This window comes from Bos mutus, chromosome 1 (genome assembly GCF_027580195.1).
Source record: "Bos mutus isolate GX-2022 chromosome 1, NWIPB_WYAK_1.1, whole genome shotgun sequence".
In the NCBI taxonomy this organism is placed as follows: Eukaryota; Metazoa; Chordata; class Mammalia; order Artiodactyla; family Bovidae; genus Bos; species Bos mutus.
In genome coordinates, this window is record NC_091617.1 from 110076216 (window position 1) to 110095717 (window position 19502).

At 39.2% G+C, this 19502-nt stretch overlaps 1 protein-coding gene across 2 annotated transcripts in view; it reads right to left on the bottom strand.

Moving 5' to 3' along the window:
• The window catches only part of KCNAB1 (potassium voltage-gated channel subfamily A regulatory beta subunit 1), a 445278-nt gene that overhangs the window by 90073 nt on the left and 335703 nt on the right, over positions 1 to 19502 (bottom strand). The gene's annotated exons all lie outside the window — the stretch shown is intronic.

The following is a 19502-nucleotide window of genomic DNA, read 5'->3' on the forward strand; positions in this document are numbered from 1 at the left end:
GAGTGGATTACCCTTTCCTTCTCCAGGGGATCTTCCTGACTCAGGGATCAAACTCACATCTCCTGCACTGGCAGGAGGATTCTTTACCACTGAGTCACCTGGGAGCCCCTCACAGTTGACAATACTAGTTGACAAATGATATGATGAAGGCAGATACGAGGCAGGAGGGGAAGGAGTGCTCTACTCTGACTGGAGGGAGGTGGCCCTCAAGAAAGACTTCTGAGAAGAGGTTAAGTCTCAAAGGAAGTAGATGAACGAAGAAGGGAGGAACAGGCATTCCAGGTACAGGTAAGAGTGCAGGCAAGGCAGATGAGTAGAACACTTGAGTGGGCTGAGGAGCTGTGGCGTGGGCTTCTGCGCCAGGTGAGGGAACACGGCGTGGAGAGGGAGGGGTGACAGGAGGTGACTGGGCGCAGCTCATATTTGTGGGGGCAACAAAGAAATGTGGTTGGAAACTTATGTTTTGCAATAACAGGATAGCTACCATTTATGGAACATCTTCCAAATGCCAATAGTACACTGAGAAACATGTGTATGTTCATCACTATGAATTTTAACAAACTTACAAGGTAATTTTATTATCCCAATTTCCAGATGACGACTCTAGCAGCAACCAAACTAATACATGATACACTCAGGATTCCCCACATGTGCTGGGCTTCGAGGAGGATATCTTTCTCACTGCATTTTGCCACCTCATCAGTAACTTTCTAAAATTAATTGTGGTATTTGGATTCATACCCCCATAGAAGCATGTTGATGTAACTGTACCTTTTTTCTTCTTAAATCTCAGGGACTACACAAAGGGAGGATATATATTATTTTACGGGTACTCTCTCCATCCCCAGAGGTTGTAAATGGGAGGTTTACAGATTGCACTCGGTTTGCAGACTTCTTGTGCCCGGCAAGAACAATGTTGTCCCACTTGGAATTTTAATAAAAGTTACCAACCTTTTGATAATTTAGGAAATTAATCTGCTTAATCTTGGGAGATTTTTCTTTTAAATGTCTGACTTCTAGCTTCTGCTAATGACAGAGGGTCAGTGTCCCCACATAGCCAACATGCCCTGAATCTGAGGGGCGATGTCCTCCCTGTTTATTCAAAGGTCATACACCTTTCTTTGTATTTTCAACACTGAGATCAAATGGCAGTTGTTATTTACTCCCACGTGTTTACTGCTATTTTTCAATTGTAAAATTTAGAGAAAAAGGGACTTGTGCATCTCCTAAAAAACAGAGTTCAGTATTTCAAGAAAAAATAAGGGCCCCTTTTTTGGTAGATGTGAAGAATTTCCAAGAAAATTCTTTGTTGTAAACAAAGAATGTTTACAACAGAAAAATTACAACTTAAGGCACCATAATAAAATAAGCCATGACTGGTATTATACAGAAAAGATGGGCATTTGGAAACTTGATGGACTGAAGAAATGGCAGTGTTTGTTTTGAATGAGAATAAAATAAAAGATCTGCTGTGAAGTGCAGTTCTCTATTAAGTGGAAAAATTGCCTGGGCAACGAAACCTTTTTACAGATAACACTTTTACAAAAGGCTTTCTTTTGAATGTAGCAGAAATTATGTGTCCAGAGTATAAACAAGCACTTGCAAATGTTCCTATAATCAGAAACATTTCTGCTCAGCATGTTGAAAATCTGGCTGAGAACTTTCAGGATAAGTTAAATTATTGGTGGCATTTTCTATTGCAGTAAATGAGCTCATATATATAAATAATAGCACACTATTAGCTATATTTATTTGTGATGCTCTGAGAATTTTGGAAGGGTTAAAGAATTTTTGAACAAGGAGGCTCTGCAAGGCAAAACATCAGAATTACTTTGTGATGAGAAGGATCTCAGACCATTGGATATAGAAGGCAGTGTTCCAAATTGTGTTACTACAGATCGGGTTCTCACAGAGGGCAGGGCTAAGCTTGGACTCGTCAAGCAACAGATCTGAGGTGGCAGTATTTTGAAGGGGCACTAAGCATAAGTCCATTAATTTCCTCATTTATCAGGAATGGCTTCGGGCTAAAAAGCTAAAAGGAAATAAGCCATGGATTTGGTAATTAATATCATGAATCAGCTATTCTTCTATATCTTGGAGAAAAATCAGGTCAGTGTTTGCTTAATGAATTTGCTGGCTTGTGCTGTGATCTTGGAGAGCATTTTTTTTTTTTTAACTGTTCATATCATCAAAGGAAGTAGTCCATATCCATTTAGCAGCAAAGATTGGCTCAAAGTTCCAAGCTTCTTGCTGACATTACACGTCTTCGACACCTTGTGGATAGTTTTCTATTGGGACATTCAGAATAATTTACACGAATACCTCATTTGCTTTTCTCAGTCCTGACAACATAGTCTTTGGAAAATTCATTTGTTAAAGAATAATTTGGTTCACTCTTTCAACATTGCAGTCAGTTCCCAGATATGAAAATGGTGACCTGAAATTTAATTTCCAAAATGGGACCTTTGAATACTGGATTTCATGCTTTAAGAAAACAAACCAGCATTATTTAGCTTGTTGCTCAGTTGCTGTGTTGTGTCCAACTCTTTGTGACCCCGTAGACTGCAGCATGCCAGGCTTCCTGGTTCTTCACTACCTCCTGGAGTTTGCTCAGATTCATGTGCACTGAGTCTGCGATGCCATCCAACCATCTCATCCTCGGTCTCCCCCTTCTCCTTTGCCTTCAATCTTTCCCAGCATCAGGGTCTTTTCCAATGAGTCGGCTCTTTGCATCAGGTGGCCAAAGTATTAGAGCTTCAGCTTTAGCATGAGTCCTTCCAATTCAGGATTGATTTCCTTTACTATCAACAGATTTGACCTCCCTGCAGTCCAACGGACTCTCAAGAGTCTTCTCCAGGACCAGAATTCGAAAGCATCAATTCTTCAGCTTATTCAGCTTCAATCAGTTCAGTTTAGTCGCTCAGTCATGTCTGACTCTTTGCGACCCCATGAATCGCAGCATGCCAGGCCTCCCTGTCCATCACCAACTCTCGGAGTTCACCCAAACTCTTGTGCATCAAGTCAGTGATGCCATCCAGCCATCTCATCCTCTGTCATCCCCTTCTCCTCCTGCCCCCAATCGCTCCCAGCATAAGGGTCTTTTCCAGTGAGTCAGCTCTTTGCATGAGGTGGCCAGAATATTGGAGTTTCAGCCTCAGCATCAGTCCTTCCAATGAGCACCCAGGACTGGTCTCCTTTAGGATGGATTGGTTGGATCTCCTTGCAGTCCAAGAGACTCTCAAGAGTCTTCTCCAGCACCACAGTTCAAAAGCATCAATTCTTCGGCGCTCAGCTTTCTTCACAGTCCCACTCTCACATTCATACATGACCACTGGAAAAACCATAGCCTTGACTAGATGGACCTTTGTTGGCAAAGTAATATCTCTGCTTTTTAATATGCTATCTAGGTTGGTCATAACTTTCCTTCCAAGGAGTAAGTGTCTTTTAATTTCATGGCTGCAATCACCATCTGCAGTGATTTTGGAGCCCCCAAAAATAAAGTCTGACACTGTTTCCACTGTTTCCTCATCTATTTCCCATGAAGTGATGGGACCAGATGCCATGATTGTAGTTTTCTGAATGTTGAGCTTTAAGTCAGCTTTTTCACTCTCCTCTTTCACTTTCATCAAGAGACTTTTTAGTTCCTCTTCACTTTCTGCCATACCTTTCTTAATTTTTGATAGTATAAATGAAGGGCTATGAAGTTACCAAACTCTACTACAAAATGGCATTGAATACCATGGCAACATTGAAAGCTAGAATAGTATTTCCATCTTGGAGGATATAACCCTCCTTATAAGAACCTAGCCATGTTAGGAAAATCTTATGTTTAGGAGCAGTTTTATTCCAAAATTAATCTGAAAAAAATTACCAACCCTAGTTTACATATTTAAGGCTTCGTACCATACATTACAGTAAATAGACCTGGCTGACATTTTAGTACAGAAGAAAAGACATCAGGTTTCTGATTCCAAGACAGAGCAGTAATGAATTATAAGATAACAATAATAATAAATGTTTTTTCTTTTTCAGTTTTAGTTTAAATTTTTAAATATAAAATAAAATAGAGATATTATATACACACACACACACACATACATAGCCACACCATAATGTAGTAAAAATGAAGAATCTGGTTCCATTTTGGGGATTCTGTCATTCCTCCATTCAGCTTATTTGATTTAGGTAGGCTACCTCCCTGACCTTTTAGACATTTGCTATTTATTTCTTTTATAGTTATTTGTTTACAAACTTTAAATATTTTACTAGAGAGTAAGCTATTTGAAGTATAGGGCTTTATTTCATTTATCTTCTTATCTCTACAGTCCTGGAATAAAACAGTCCTTGGAAAATGGTTGATAATTATCTGGTTAAATAGAATTGAATTGGCTTTTTGGCTATCACCAATGTACAAAGTACTGGGATAGTTTCCCACCAAATAAACATGTATATTTTGATTTATATAAATATGAAAAATGCTCATCAACAGTCTTCAGTTCTTTTTTTTTTTCAAGATAAATTTTTTTTTTTTACTTTACAATATTGTATTGGTTTTGCCATACATCAACATGAATCTGCCACGGGTTCATGTTGTTCCCCATCCTGAACCCCCCTCCCACCTCCCTCCCCGTACCATCCTTCTGGGTCATCCCAGTGCACCAGCCCCAAGCATCCTGTGTCATGCATCAAACCTGGACTGGTGATTCGTTTCATATATGATATTATACATGTTTCAATGCCATTCTCCCAAATCATCCCACCCTCTCCCTCTCCCACAGAGTCCAAAAGACTGTTCTATACATCTGTGTCTCTTTTGCTGTCTTGCATACAGGGTTATCATTACCATCTTTCTAAATTCCATATACATGCATTAGTATGCTGTATTGGTGTTTTTCTTTCTGCTTACTTCACTCTGTGTAATAGTCTCCAGTTTCATCCACCTCATTAGAACTGATTCAAATGTATTCTTTTTAATGGCTGAGTAATATTCCATTGTGTATATGTACCACAGCTTTCTTATCCATTCGTCTGCTGATGGACATCTAGGTTGCTTCCATGTCCTGGCTATTATAAACAGTGCTGCGATGAACATTGGGGTACACATGTCTCTTTCAATTCTGGTTTCCTTGGTGTGTCAGTCTTCAGTTCTAACCCCTGTGTGATTGATGTGTTTCTACTCACCCCTGAACCTACACAGCTGTGCCCTCTCCTGGAGAAGGGCAGGGGAAAGTCCTTGTCCCTGGCTGCAAGGCTTCCTGTGGATTGGAGGGGCACAGTATAGGCAGGGTCCACCACCAACCATGAGGAAGAGCTGACACTTAACAAATAGGATGTATTCCCCCAGGATGGAGAAGGACTGAGTGGCAGTTTTTCAGACAGGAAAACTCTACTTGTGTGATTTTATTTCTACTACCCCTCTTCACAAGATCTAAGGTGGTTTATTACTTAATACAATTCTCAAAAAACTTCTGTGGCAGTTTCCTTGATCATTTTTCTGCCTCTAATGACAACACGCCTTCTTGAGACCTAGGACGACATATGATTATTTCACTGTGATGTTTCAAATTAGTGAGATGCTATTTAGAAGATCATTTTACTTAACTGACACTTGTTGTTTCTAACTTTCTTAAAGCAGAGGAAATATAAAGAGAACTTTGAACTGTTATTGTGTCTTCTGATGAAATTCCTTCGTGTACAAAGGAATATATGCTTTGAAAACCTCTATTTGAGGCCCTTGGCATATACCTACCCGAGCATAGAAAATGATCAGTGAAATGTAAAAGATAATGAAAACTGGCTTTATACACACATGCAGGCACACACACACACACCCCTCTATCTTTGGTTACTTAATTACCTTGTTGGTGGTTTACTGGGTAATTGCTAAGCATAAGGAAACACGCTTATCATTTAAATGATCTCCTTGTTTATATGAAGAAATATTTAGATATTCAGAAGTAGTAACATTTGGGTCTTTTTTCAAAATCCACTTTCTTTGTGAGCCTTATCTGGTCATCCATGTAGAATCTCAACACCCACCCCCTGACAGTGTAACTGCCATATCCCTACAGGTAGGCTACCTCCTTGGCCCTTTAACATCTCACATCACTTGGGTGCAATTATCATAACCAGCAAACTAACACTGCTACAGTACTAGCAACTAGACTGCAGACCTTTGAATTTCATTGTCCTTTTTCTCTGTTCCAGGATCCTATACAGGACACAACATTGCATTAAGTTTTCACGTCTTCTTAGTGTCCTCTGTTGTGTCTTTCCTTGTCTGTCTTTCATAATCTTGACATTGATCAAGTATTTGATAGAATGTCCCTCAATTTGGGTTTAGATCATCTGTTGGATCATAGAAAAAGCAAGAGAATTCCAGAAAAACATCTACTTCTGCTTCATTGACTACACTAAAGCCTTTGACTGTGTGGATCACAACAAACTGTGGAAAATTCTGAAAGACATGGGAATACCAGACCACCTGACTTGCCTCCTGAGAAATCTGTATGCAGGTCAAGAAGCAACAGTTAGAACCGGGAATGGAACAACTGACTGGTTCCAAATTGGGAAAGGAGAACATTAAAGCTGTATATTGTCACCCTGCTTATGTAACTTATATGCAGAGTAAACCATGCAAAATTCCAGGCTAGAGGAAGGACAAGCTGGAGTCAAGACAGCCAGGAAAAATATCAATAACCTCAGATATGCAGATGACACCATCCTTATGGCAGAAAGTGAAGAGGAGCTAAAGAGCGTCCTGATGAAAGTGAAAGAGGAGAGTGAAAAAAGCTGGCTTTAAGCTCAACATTAAAAAAAAAATGGAGATCATGGTATTCAGTCCCATCACTGCCTGCCAAATAGATGGGGAAACAGTGGAAACAGTAAGAGACTTTATTTTCTTGGGCTCCAAAATTACCGCAGATGGTTACTGCAGCCATGAGATTAAAAGACGCTTACTCCTTGGAAGAAAAGCTACGACCAACCTAGACAGCATATTAAAAAGCAGAGACATTACTTTGCTGACAAAGGTCCATATAGTCAAAGCTATGGTTTTTCTAGTAGTCATGTATGGATGTGAGAGTTGAGCTGTGAAGAAAGCTGAGCGCCAAGGAATTGATGCTTTTGAACTGTGGTGTTGGAGAAGACTCTTGAGAGTTCCTTGGACTGCAAGGAGATTCAACCTGTCCATCCTAAAGGAAATCAACCCTGAATATTCATTGGAAGGACTGATGCTGAAGCTGAAGCTCCAATACTTTGGCCACCTGCTGTGAAGAACTGACTCATTGGAAAACTCCCTGATGCTGGGAAAGATTGATGGTGGGAGGGGAAGGGGACGACAGAGGATGAGATGGTTGGATTGCACCAGTGACTTGATGGACATGAGTTTAAGCAGGCTCCGGGAGTTGGTGATGGACAGGGAAGCCTGGCATGCTGCTGTCCATGGGGTCACAAAGAGTCAGACATGACTGAGCGACTGAACTAAACTGAACTGAGGGTTATAGATTTGGTGGTTTCTATTTCTATACTGCAGTTTGACTTGCTTATGTTTTGGATATATTCAAGAAGGCAATATAAAAATGCAATTATAATATTTATTATATCACAACTAACTTTTCTTCATTCTTTTATTCAACAAGTCCACTATTTGAGTCTACTCTCTGCCAGGCATTGTACTTAAATTATAAGGATACAACAGTGAGAATATTATTTCTCCCATAATGGAGGAGCAGATTTAAGAGGCAAGACAAAATAATGAGAAAAACAAGCTAAATATACGGTGTTTATTTATGAATGTTAATTTCATAAATAAAATATGAAATGTGTAAGTTGACTGATGAGTGTTAAAGAGAGTCATGTTTATAAGGTGGGATTTGGTAGCTAAAATGTCAGGGGGTGGGTGTTGAGATTCTACATGGGGTGACTAGATAATGCTCACAAAGACAGTGGCTTTTGAAAAAAGACCCAAAGATAGTTAAGGAGCTAGTTAGGAAGCTACCTGAGGAAGAACATTCCAGCAGGGGGGAATAATGTGGAAGGGGCTTATTTGGCATGTTCAAGGTCAATGAGGAGACCAATGGCCAGAGAAGAGAAGATGAGGTCTGTGGGGTGATGGGGAACAGATGCATGGAGTGATCTTGATCTTAAGAAGGACTTTGGAGAGGAGTTTTGAATAGAGAAGTGACACAGTCTGATTCTATGAAAAGGAACCTGTGCTGTGGTGTTGAGAGCTCACCTCTGAGGTTGAGACACCAGCACCAGTGAGGAGGCTATCATGATCAATCTAGGTGAGACGTGAAGGTGGTTTGGTCTGAGTGCTGGAAATGAGGATGGTCAGAAGTGCTTGAGTTTTTGATAGATTTTGAAGGAAAGGTGATAGGATTTGCTGATTAAAGGGATGTAGTGCGAGAGAAGGTGAGACTTCAAGGACAACATCAAGGTCAGAACCAGGGGAGAATGCAGAGCCAATTCAATGCACTGCATTCTGGATTTAACAATTTTTAAGTCTGGCAAATAGCGCACACATTGATTCCAGGTTAATGCAGTGAAAGCTGACCAAATGGTTGAGAGGTATTTAATCTAGAGGTGTTTAGAGTTATTCGTCTGTTACATCACTGAAGGATTTAAGGTTGGCAATGCAAACTGCAGCTGTCATTGAACTTAGACTTACATGCTGCACAAAATTAGTGTGTTCACTATCTCATTCGAATAGAATTATTTCCAGAGAGAGGTAGAACTGGGGGTGGGAGTGTCCCCCAAATTTCATGGAAAGCAGGAAGCAGAATCTAAGTCCAAGCCAGGGCTGATTTGGAGGATGAGACGACAAGCTGTTGGCCTCCTATACCAGGGCCAGGGCATTTCCTGTGTGCATTTCCCCTCTGAGCGATGGGCAGAGTCTTCTGAGAATGGAACCCTTCCCCATGTCTTTAGATCCAAATTCTATTTATTCTTCAGGACCCAGAATTTCAGCTTCACAGTCCAGTGCTGCTAGACTTCCTTAACACCTCCTCTCCTCTAGATCTCTGTTGCATTAACTCCGTGACCCCAGGAAAGTCCCAACCTCTGGATTTCAAGTTTCATCACACAAAAAATTTGGGACCTTAACCTTTCTTCATTACTATGATTTCGTGATTCTGTGTCTGGGCTTTGAAGGGAGAAGAACTCATCCCATTCAACTACTCTGAACAAAGTATTATTACCACACCAACCATATCACATTGTAACTACATGTTTTTTTGTTTTTTTTTTTTTCACATATGACACCCCCACCAGATTGTTCTGAGGGCAGTGATCAAGTTTAATCTAAGTGTTTAATTCTAGCCACTGAAGTGAAGACTGACACATAGTAGGTACTTAATAATCATTCACTGAATCAGTAAACAAACACTTTAAAAACTCAGGCATCCAGCCCTGAAAGAAATGTCTCGAACACGAGAACATGTGCAGCGTGTTGGTTCTTTCCCTGATTCACTATCTTGGATCAGAGGTTTTCAAGCCTGGCTGCATATTTGAATATCCTGGGGGAGCTTTCAGTGGTTCTACTGACCTAGTCCCTCGACAGACCAGTTCATCAGAATCTCTGGGAACAGGACCCCAGCATCAGAATTTTTAAAAGATCCTCAGATAATCCTAATTGCATCCAGGGTTGAAGACCATCATTTTATTTTTTTTTAAATTTATTCATGTATAATTAATTTACAATGCTATGTTAATTTCTGCTGTACAAGCAAGGTGACTCAGTTATACACAGAAATATTTTTTCATATTCTTTTCCATTATGGTTTATCATAGGATATTGAATGTAGTTCCCTGTGCTATATATTAGGATCTTGTTACGTATCCATCCCATATATAATGGTTTGTATCTGCTAATCCCAATCTCCCAAACCTTCTCTCCCCAACCCTCACTCCAAACTGGCAGCCACAAGTCTGGTCTCTATGTTTCTGAGTCTGTTTCTGTTTCATAGATATGTTCATTTGTGTCATATTTCAGATTCCACACATAAGTGAAATCATACAGTATTTGTCTTTCTCTTTTTAACTTACTTTGCTTAGTATGATCATATCTAGGTTTATCAGTGTTGCTGTAAATGGTGTTATTTCATTATTTTAAGTGGCTGCGTAATATTCCTCTCCAGTCCATTCCATTCCACACACACACACACACACGCATATATATATATATATATAATACCACACTTTCTTTATCCATTCATCTGTTGATGGACATTTAGGTTGTTTTAATGTCTTGGTTATTGTAAACAGTACTGCTATGAACATAGGGGTGCATGTATCTTTTTGAATTATAGTTTTGTCTGGATATATGTCCAGGAGTAGGATTGCTGGATCATTTGGCAACTCTATTTTTAGTTTTTTGATGAACCTCCATACTGTTTTCCATAGTGGCTGCACCAATTTACATTCCCACCAACAGTGTAAGAGGGTTCCCTTTTCTCCACATCCTCTCCATCATTTACTATTTGTGGATTTTTAAATGATAGCCATTCAGACCAGTGTGAGGTGGTAATTCATTATAGATTTGATTTGCATTTTTCTGATAATTAGTGATGATAAGAATCTTTTCATGTGCCTATTGGCCATCTGTATGTCTTTGGAGAAATATCTATTTAGGTCTTCAGCTCATTTATCAACTGGGTTGTTTTGTTCTTATTGAATTATAGGAGTTGTTTATGTTTTGGAAATTAAGCCCTTGTTGGTCTTTTCATTTGCAAATATTTTCTCCCAGTCCAAAATGAAAATGTCTTTTCATTTTGTTTATGGTTTCCTTCGCTGTGCAAAAGCTTTGCACAAAACCTAAGTTTGATTAGGTCCCATTTGTTTATTTTTGCCTTTATTTCTATTGCCTTGGGTCACTGACCTAAGAAAACATTGGTGCAATTTAAGTCAGAGAATTCTTGCCTATGGTCTCTTCTAGGTTAAGTTACTTGTCCAAAGTCCATAAATCAGTAATTGGTGGAGTTGGAGCCAGGATTTAACCAACTTCCCACTGTTAATCGCAATATGGTATGGAAAGAATGCTGCTCTTTTAATAAGCTGGGTGAAGTGAGTTCATTTGATGGAGGATCAAAACAAACAGAACGCAGATACTCTAGAAATCTGGCCTGAGAGAAAGTCTCAGAAAATGGGCCTGAGATGTACAGAGAGGTAACAGAGATGAAGAATTGGCTTTTGCCTTTGGTGTCCTCTTAAAGGGCATGGAATACAGCTGTCTTCCTACTGGTGAGGCAGCAGAGTGAATGGCTAAGTAGCAAAGCAATGTTCTGAGCAGCCCCGTTGTGGTCATGGTAGATAAACTGGATGAAGACCTATGTCTGGGCATGTGGGACACAGCTCAAGGCCCTATCTTTTTCAAATGGTACAGACAAAGCATTCTTTGTTGTTCTGGTTTGCATCTGCAGATGTTCTCTACCAAGCCTGGCCTTTATTTTTGGATCCAAGCTGCAGCCTGGTCTCTCATTTTTGGCTTTCAGTGTATTGCTAATGAGCATCTGGCCTGGGATAACAGAAGTGATGACAGCCTAGCCTTTACATTTTCACTCTGGTTACCTTTTCTTGCAAGAGCCAATAATACTATTTAAGGTCTGAGCAGGGACGGGGGAGATGAAGGGCTTCTTTCACATCTGTGCTTTATTAAAGAGCTTGAAATAGCAAGGCAACTAGGCAAGGAAGTGGTAATGTCCACACAGAACAAAAGAGGGCTCTCAAGGCAGGGGACATGTACTTTAAGAAGTATTCTCATTCACAGGCAGCTCTGCAAGATCGGAAGAACTCCACATATAGACAGATGAGGAAGTGAAGTGGTAGAAAGATGACTTTCCACAGTTGGTTAGTGGTGGGGTACCCAAGGGCATGGTTTTTCCTCAGCCTCATGCTATCTTCTGGTGATGACTTCCCCATCTCCCCCATGTATCCTGTTCCAGCCAAATGGTATGGTCTAGTGTTTGCTCTGAATGCTCTGAAACCAAACAATATCTTGCTTTCATGAATCTTGTGACATTCCTCTCTGCCAAATGCTTCCTTACTGAACCTTCCTTATGGTAAGCTTTACATTTATTTCTGCCCCCAAACTTCCTCTAATGGATGAAGAACAGGCCACTCCCATGGGCCATCTCCCTGCTCCCAGATTCTCCCAACTCCATCTGAGGACATTTTAATCTTGTCTTCCCATGTGACCTCATGCATAGAGCCATTCTGGACTTTAAGCTCTCAAACACTTAAGAACTTCAGAGCCAGGGCTGAGAGCTGAACCATAAGGAGCTGTAGTTGTCAATGAAGGAATTCTTGGGTATATCCTTGAGAGTATGAGTGTACCATATAGAGTACACAGGGGCAGAGTGTACCAATGGACAAGGCAGAGGGGAGCCTAATCTTAGCTTAGGCATGGTTGGGATAAGGCTGGGTCTTCTAGAAAGGTCTGTGGACCTTCTAATACGTGTCTGAAGGCTGGAGGTTTTGAGGGTTAAATGGCTAGGATTGACATTACATCCTTCATGATCCTTATAGAGAATGTACAAATATTTGATGTTTTCCTTCTTTCTTTGATTTAAAGTACTTTTAAGTGCCAAGGGATGCTGCTAGCTTCATTTTAAGATTTGTTTCAGAACAAATCTGCCTGGAACCGTTTTGTTCAGTTTCTCCATTAATCTGACCAGTAAAGTTTAAAGACAGGGCAGTAGTGACGGGAGTAGGATGAAGGATGGTGGGGCAAGAAGTTTAGAAGAGGCGGTTTTGTTCTATAAAGCAGGAGCTGCTGTGCACACAGCATAGGAACGAAATTTCAGTGCCTTAAACTTTCCCCCAGAAAACAGTGACCCACTCCCCGCATTAAGATGTTAGAATTAATGATACATAATAATGTAAATCCATGGCTAAAGCTCCTTACATTTTCTCATGTGGGTGTGACTCCCAAATGAATTGATTTAGCACCTTGAGCCTGTTAGGAAATTCTTAAATAAAATAAAACCAGAAGTTCTTTGATGGGTTTTTCTTCCTAGGGAGTTTTACTCTTCTGTCCACACTATTGAAATGAATATTATTACTTTTATAATAAGAAGCAAAAGTTATTAAAAAAAAAAACTCTTATTGCTTTATTGGGAAATCCATTCATAAACGAAGATTCTAACAAATTATAGCTCTTCCTATTTCCTGAACATGGAAAAGAGGCAGTGTTTATATTTTGTTAGTATATTGCCCAGGGTTCCTTGGTCAATTTCTCATATCTTTTTGTTCTAATACTTACATGTTGAAAATTATTTCTTACAACAAAGTTTCCAGGGTACTTATAACCAGCACACATCATTAATGTGCCTTGTTCATTCTGTTCTTTTGGAAGCACTTGTATAAGAAACGAGTGGTGCTGGGAAAACTGGACAGCTGGACATGTAAAAGAACAAAATTAGAACATATTCTCACACCATATACAAAAATAAACTCGAAATGGGCTAAAGACCTAAATGTAAGACCAGAAACCATAAAACTTCTAGAAGAAAACATAGGCAGAACACTCTTTGACATAAGTTGTAGCAATATTTTTTTGGATCTGTCTCTTCAGGCAAAGAAAACAAAAGCAAAAATAAATAAGGGAACCTAACTAAACTTAAAAGCATTTGCACAGCAAAGGGAACCATCAACAAAATGAAAAGACAACATACAGAATGGGAGAAAATATCCGCAAATGATATGACAGATAAGGGGTTAATATCCAAAATATATAAACAGTTTATACAACTCAGTATAAAAAAAAACACACACACACAAAACAAATAATCTGACTAAAAAATGGGCAGAAAACCCAAACAGATATTTTCCCAAAGAAGACATACAGATGGCCAATAGGCACGTGAAAGATGCTCAGCATCACTAATCATCAAGGAAATACAAGTTGAAACCACAACGAGATGTCACTTCATACCTCTCAGAATGACTGTGTGTGTGTGCCTAGTCACTCGACTGAGTCAGACTCTTTGTGACCCTGTGGACTGTAACCTGCCAGGCTCCTCTGTCCATGGGGATTCTCCAGGCAAGAATATTGGAGTGGGGTACCATATTCTTCTCCAGGGGATCTTCCCAACCCAGGATCAAACCCAGGTATCGCACATTGTAGGCAGATTCTTTATCAGCTGGGCTACCAGAGAAGCCCCCCTCAGAATGACATCACCAAATAAATAATAAATGTTGGCAAGGATGTGGAAAAAAGAGAACCCTAGTACATGGTTGGTGAAAATGTAAATTGGTATAGCCACTGTGGAAAACAGAACATAGGTTCCTCAAAAAACAAAAACTAGAACTAACATATTATCCAGCAATTCCACTCCTGAGTATATATCCAAAGTAAATGAAAACAATAATTCAGAAAGATACATGCACCCCAGTGTTATGAGCAGCATCATTTATAAGAGCCAAGATATGGAAGCAAAGTTAAGTGTTCATCAACAAATGAATGGACAAAGATGTGGTATATATACATGTGTGTACACACACACACACACAGGAATACTATTCAGCCATGAAAAAGAATGAAATTTTGCCATTTGCAGCAACATGGATAGACGTGGAGGGCATTACGCTGAGTTAAATAAGTTAGAGAAACACAAACGCTGTATGCTATCACTTATATGTGGAACCTAAAAATAAGATAAACAAGTGAATATAACAAAACAGAAACAGACATAGAGAATGAACTAGTGGTTACCAGTGGGGAGGGAGAAAAAAGGAGGGGAGCAAGATAGGGGTAGGGGATTAAAGTACAAACCATTATATATAAAATAAATAAGCTAAAGGATATATTTCATAGAGCAGGGAATATAGTCAATATTTTATAATGATTTTAAATGGAGTATAGTCTAGAAAAATATTGAATCACTATGCTATATACCTGAAACCAATATAATATAATAAATCAACTATAATTAAAGAAAGAAATGTACAGAATGACACAGGTGAAATAACACAGTGTTGAAATAAAATTAGACACTACAGGACACTAGGGCTAAGTGGTAATTTCTGTTTTTTTAAACAAATTGAAAGAGTTTCAATGTTTTATTCTGAAGTGGGATCTATCATTAAGGTTGAAAGCATATATATACATTTATATATTTTTCTTTTTCTGTGAACTCCTAGCATGGGACCTGGAATACAGCAATACATACTTTTATTCTTGGCTTTATACCTTGCCTTTCCATAGTAAGTTACTATGAATAAGAAGTCTCTGGAAAAGTTCTGCTGTCAAGGTTTGAAAGTCAAGGTGACCTCCTTTACACTTACTTTTATCTCTAAAAAGTTCATGGCAAATTTTTATCTTTGTGCAGGGATACATTTCTTTGATAGTTCAGTGAGTTATTCTCCCCCAAACAGTAATAATTTTGAGTTACTCTGGTGTTCATTAAAAAATGTGTGTTCATAGGACTATCAGGATATGTTAGGAAATACATTTTAATTCCATAGTGAGGCCAAGAAACTCTCTTAGTGAAAATAAGATAGGGATAATATACTGTGAAAAAGAATGAAAAAATTTTTTGTAACAGTCCTTTCAAATTCTCCCTCTTGTGTTGTAAGTTTCATGATGTTCATAGTATTAAGTATCACTAACAAAAACTCAAAGTTGGACTATAATACAAAGTGTTCACAAACTTTTTGACTAAGAAGTTTTTGAAATGTAGAGAAATTAAAACTGAGGAAATAAATAAGGGATAATTTAGCAAAATCCTGAAGATTTTTAAAAAGTTCTCAAACCTATTACATTCAAATTAACCCAGTTCCCATGCTTCCCTGTAGATTTATGAATTTACATATAAAGATTAGCTTATTTTATGCGTACTTGATGGTTTCCATTTGTTAATGATTTCAGCTTCTTCTTTTAAATCTATAACATCCTTTTCCTAATGAAAAATGTATAGCCGTATCAAGCAGATGAAGTATTTTAGCATTTTCCATGGACTTATGCATGAAAATTTTTATGCAGTGACTCTCTATTTCTAACTAAGCTACAGAGATCTTCCTTTTTCAGTAATTGTATGTAGAAATTTATCACATTAAATAAGAAAATGCACAAGCAATACTAAATCATGAAACCATGATTGTATATCTTAAGTTTTAGGAGATCCCATTTAATCCAAACTCTACATAGAGTCGCTTACCTTTGAAAGGATATTTTGTACTATACTGAGAGTATAATAGTATACTGAGAGTATAGTACTATCTTGAGAGTATACTATACTGTTGTATGGAAGAAGCCCGGAAGAGCTCCTGGCAGTATCACCTGGACACTGGTGCTCCCATCCAGGCTTTGGCATTGAGGAAATGTCAGTATTATAACCACACAGTCCCAACTTTAGAGGTATGGAATGAAATTTCCTAATGTACTGTACAGAAAGCTATCTTGAGATTTAGGTAATCAGAAGCATCAAGGAATATAAAAATTACATTTCTGCATCAACAATACTTAATGAGAACAATCCAGTTCTCAAACACAGAGGACAGGCTACCCTGAGACGTTTTCAAAACAATTAACATCTTAGGATAATCTTTGTATCCCTAGAAACTACATAGAGCCTGGTACATGAGAAGGGTTTATTAAGTGTTTCATGAATGAATGAATTCAAGAACAGCAGAGAAGTGATCATACTAGTAGTAATGTTTGATGAACTCTTTTACTGCCTGATGATTTTCTTTTCATTTATTCCATTGCTTGGAAATGAGTAAGTCTGAATAAATTTATCCGTGGCCCTTACATGAGTTTGTGGCTTGGGTATCCATCAGCTACCACATGGGTATACACAATGACAGAATATTCTGAAGGGTGGCTGGCACATTGGCCTGGGTCTCAGGAGTCATTATGGTAGAAGACCACTTGCATTTTCCATCTTAAAGCAGTGCTGGTATTTATTTCTCCTTCTGCCAGCACCAGGAGTCCTGGTTTTAGGAAGCTAGGGTGGCTGTGTCCAGAAGAAACTCCTGGGGCAGCAAAGATAACCTCCTGAAGACTCTCCATCTTCGACCATTTTGTGATTAGTCAAGAACTTTAGGGATCACCCACCATGAAGAATTAGAACTCTCTATCAACGAGGTAAGAAAAAGAGTACCTAACTGAGGAGAAGAATGTGGTACCCAGTGGTCTGGTGTGTCCAACCCCTCATGATTTCTGAAGGCTGGGTAGAGAGCTCAGCCTGCCCTCCACAAGCACAGGGTGTTTCTCTGTCCTGCTCATCACGGCCTCTCCAACACCTCAGACAGGTTTGAGTTGTGCAGATCAACTCTCTCGCATGTCTTACTCACTGACTTCTAAAATTAATTCTCTTATATTTAAAAAAAATCATAAAGGATAGGCATTTTCATTTTCTTTCCGATACACATGAGGTTGAGTATGTCTGTGGCTAAATAGATTGGCCTTTGAGACTTGACTCATCTCTAAAATAGATACTGATACTTACTCCAGTGTTGTTGTGAGAACAAAATGAGATGATGATGGAATACTTTTTCTATAACTTACATTGTGCCAGGCACTGTGCTACATACTTTATAGACACAATATCATTTGGAACTCACAACCATTCTGATTTGAGTTTATTTACTGGCAGTGGGGGTGCGAGGGAGGTGACAGCTGAGATATAAGCCCAGGCAGACAAACTTCACAGTCCATGCTCGTAATGATTTCAATAGCATACACCAAGTGTCTAGAACAGTACTGCACATACAATAGGTGCTCACTAAATGTTACTTTCCTTCTTATCTTCTAAAGAGATACTATTTGAAGCAAAAGAAGTTCCATAGGAAGATAAATGACCTTTCCAGAGGTGGTAGTGAAAACCAAAGTCAACATTGGAATGTATGAATTCTTAGTCTACCCATCTCAACAAATCTCAAAAACTTTACTATTTATTATATTATAGATCATTTGAAATGACACCTGGAGAGTGATGAGTGGCCTAAAACATTGAAAATGCTGTGAAATTCTGAATTTTAATAGACTAAAGCTAAATGAAACATAAACACCTTTCCCTTTTTGCTGGGCACCCAAAGCGGCACCCACCCTGCTCTCTGGTTGTGCGTCCTGCATGCTGCCTGGGAATCGAAATCTCTTAGGTGCTCAAAGTTTCCAAGGTGGACTTGGCCATCTGATGAGCAAGTAACTTGGGTGGGGAGCCAGGAAGCAGAGTTTGTCGATGCCAGCTATCCTCAACTCTGGCCCACTTAGTAGGACTACCTGGGAGCTTGATGTCATGCTCCCCCTGAAGATTCTAGTCTGGTTGATCTGAAGAAGGGCCCAGACAAGTATTTTTAAAAGGTCCCAGCTGACTTTATAATGATGGCCAGAGTTGTGACCTGGTCATTGAAATGGACTCAAGCCCTCTGCAAGCTCCCAGTTCGATGGGAAACCGAGTGGTAGGAAAAGAGACATTAAGTACTGACCCTGCAGAGGGTAAAAAAGAGTTCAGTAAAGGAGGTGGAAGTTGGTCATGACCTCAAACTGGAGATGGTAATGCCTTGCAGAGTCTTCAGCCCTGACCACACAAATGATTACAGACTTTCAAGATGCGCTCTTGGTGCTTTGCCTTTCATTTTTATTAGCACTATTAACCTTCTGCAAAAATCCCAGTGGAAGTAAATGACTGCAACAAAAATAGCTTAGTGGCAACAAAAAAGAGCATCAGCAGTCTTGTTTTCTGGGACAAGATTACAAGGGCCACCAATCCTGAAAGAATAAGATGCCAGTGGGACACATTGGTTTGGTGGGGTCAGGGCAGAATTTCTCCCACTAGTGCTATATAAAATGATTAATTCATTATAGAAAGTCAAAAGCTGAACTAAAGCCTAGTCAGAGATGGGCTATGAGATCATTATACTGTTCCTACAAATTTTATTACCTCTAGACAACTCGATTTTTCAAGACTATGGCCCCTATATCCAAAAGAAATACAAAGCTCATTTCAAAGAAAAACATAAATGCATTTCCAATATTCTGTGTCCCTGTTCCCCTCTCTTATCAGAGTGAGTTGAGAGTCCACTGTCTTTTCCCTTTGTCTCCAGTAGGTCAATTGGAAGATCAACACAGAAGCCACCACAGTGCCTGAATAGAGTGCCCAAACTTCTTAAAGTCACACTGGTATGGAAATTACAGACATTCAGCACATCCTGGATATTGTAAGCTCTCAAGTATAAAACTCAGAAAATGTAGGCAATGACTATTAGAAGAAATGGTATATGGTTGATGAAGTGGAAATAGAAGACCACAAAATTGCCATGAAATACAGAACTGAACTCGCACACAAGAGAACTTGGGTAGAAGTGTGCCTCATTTGTATTTCAAATATATGCATTAAAGGCCAGGTCACAAGTCTTCACATGCTACAAGCTCTCACTCTTGCAAATTTTGTTTAGTGACATCCCTACACACTCTGTCCTCAGACTCTTTACCTTCTTCCAGTCCATCTATTCTATCTTCAATTTCATCCTTAACCAGGGAGATTAGGATGGCTACATGA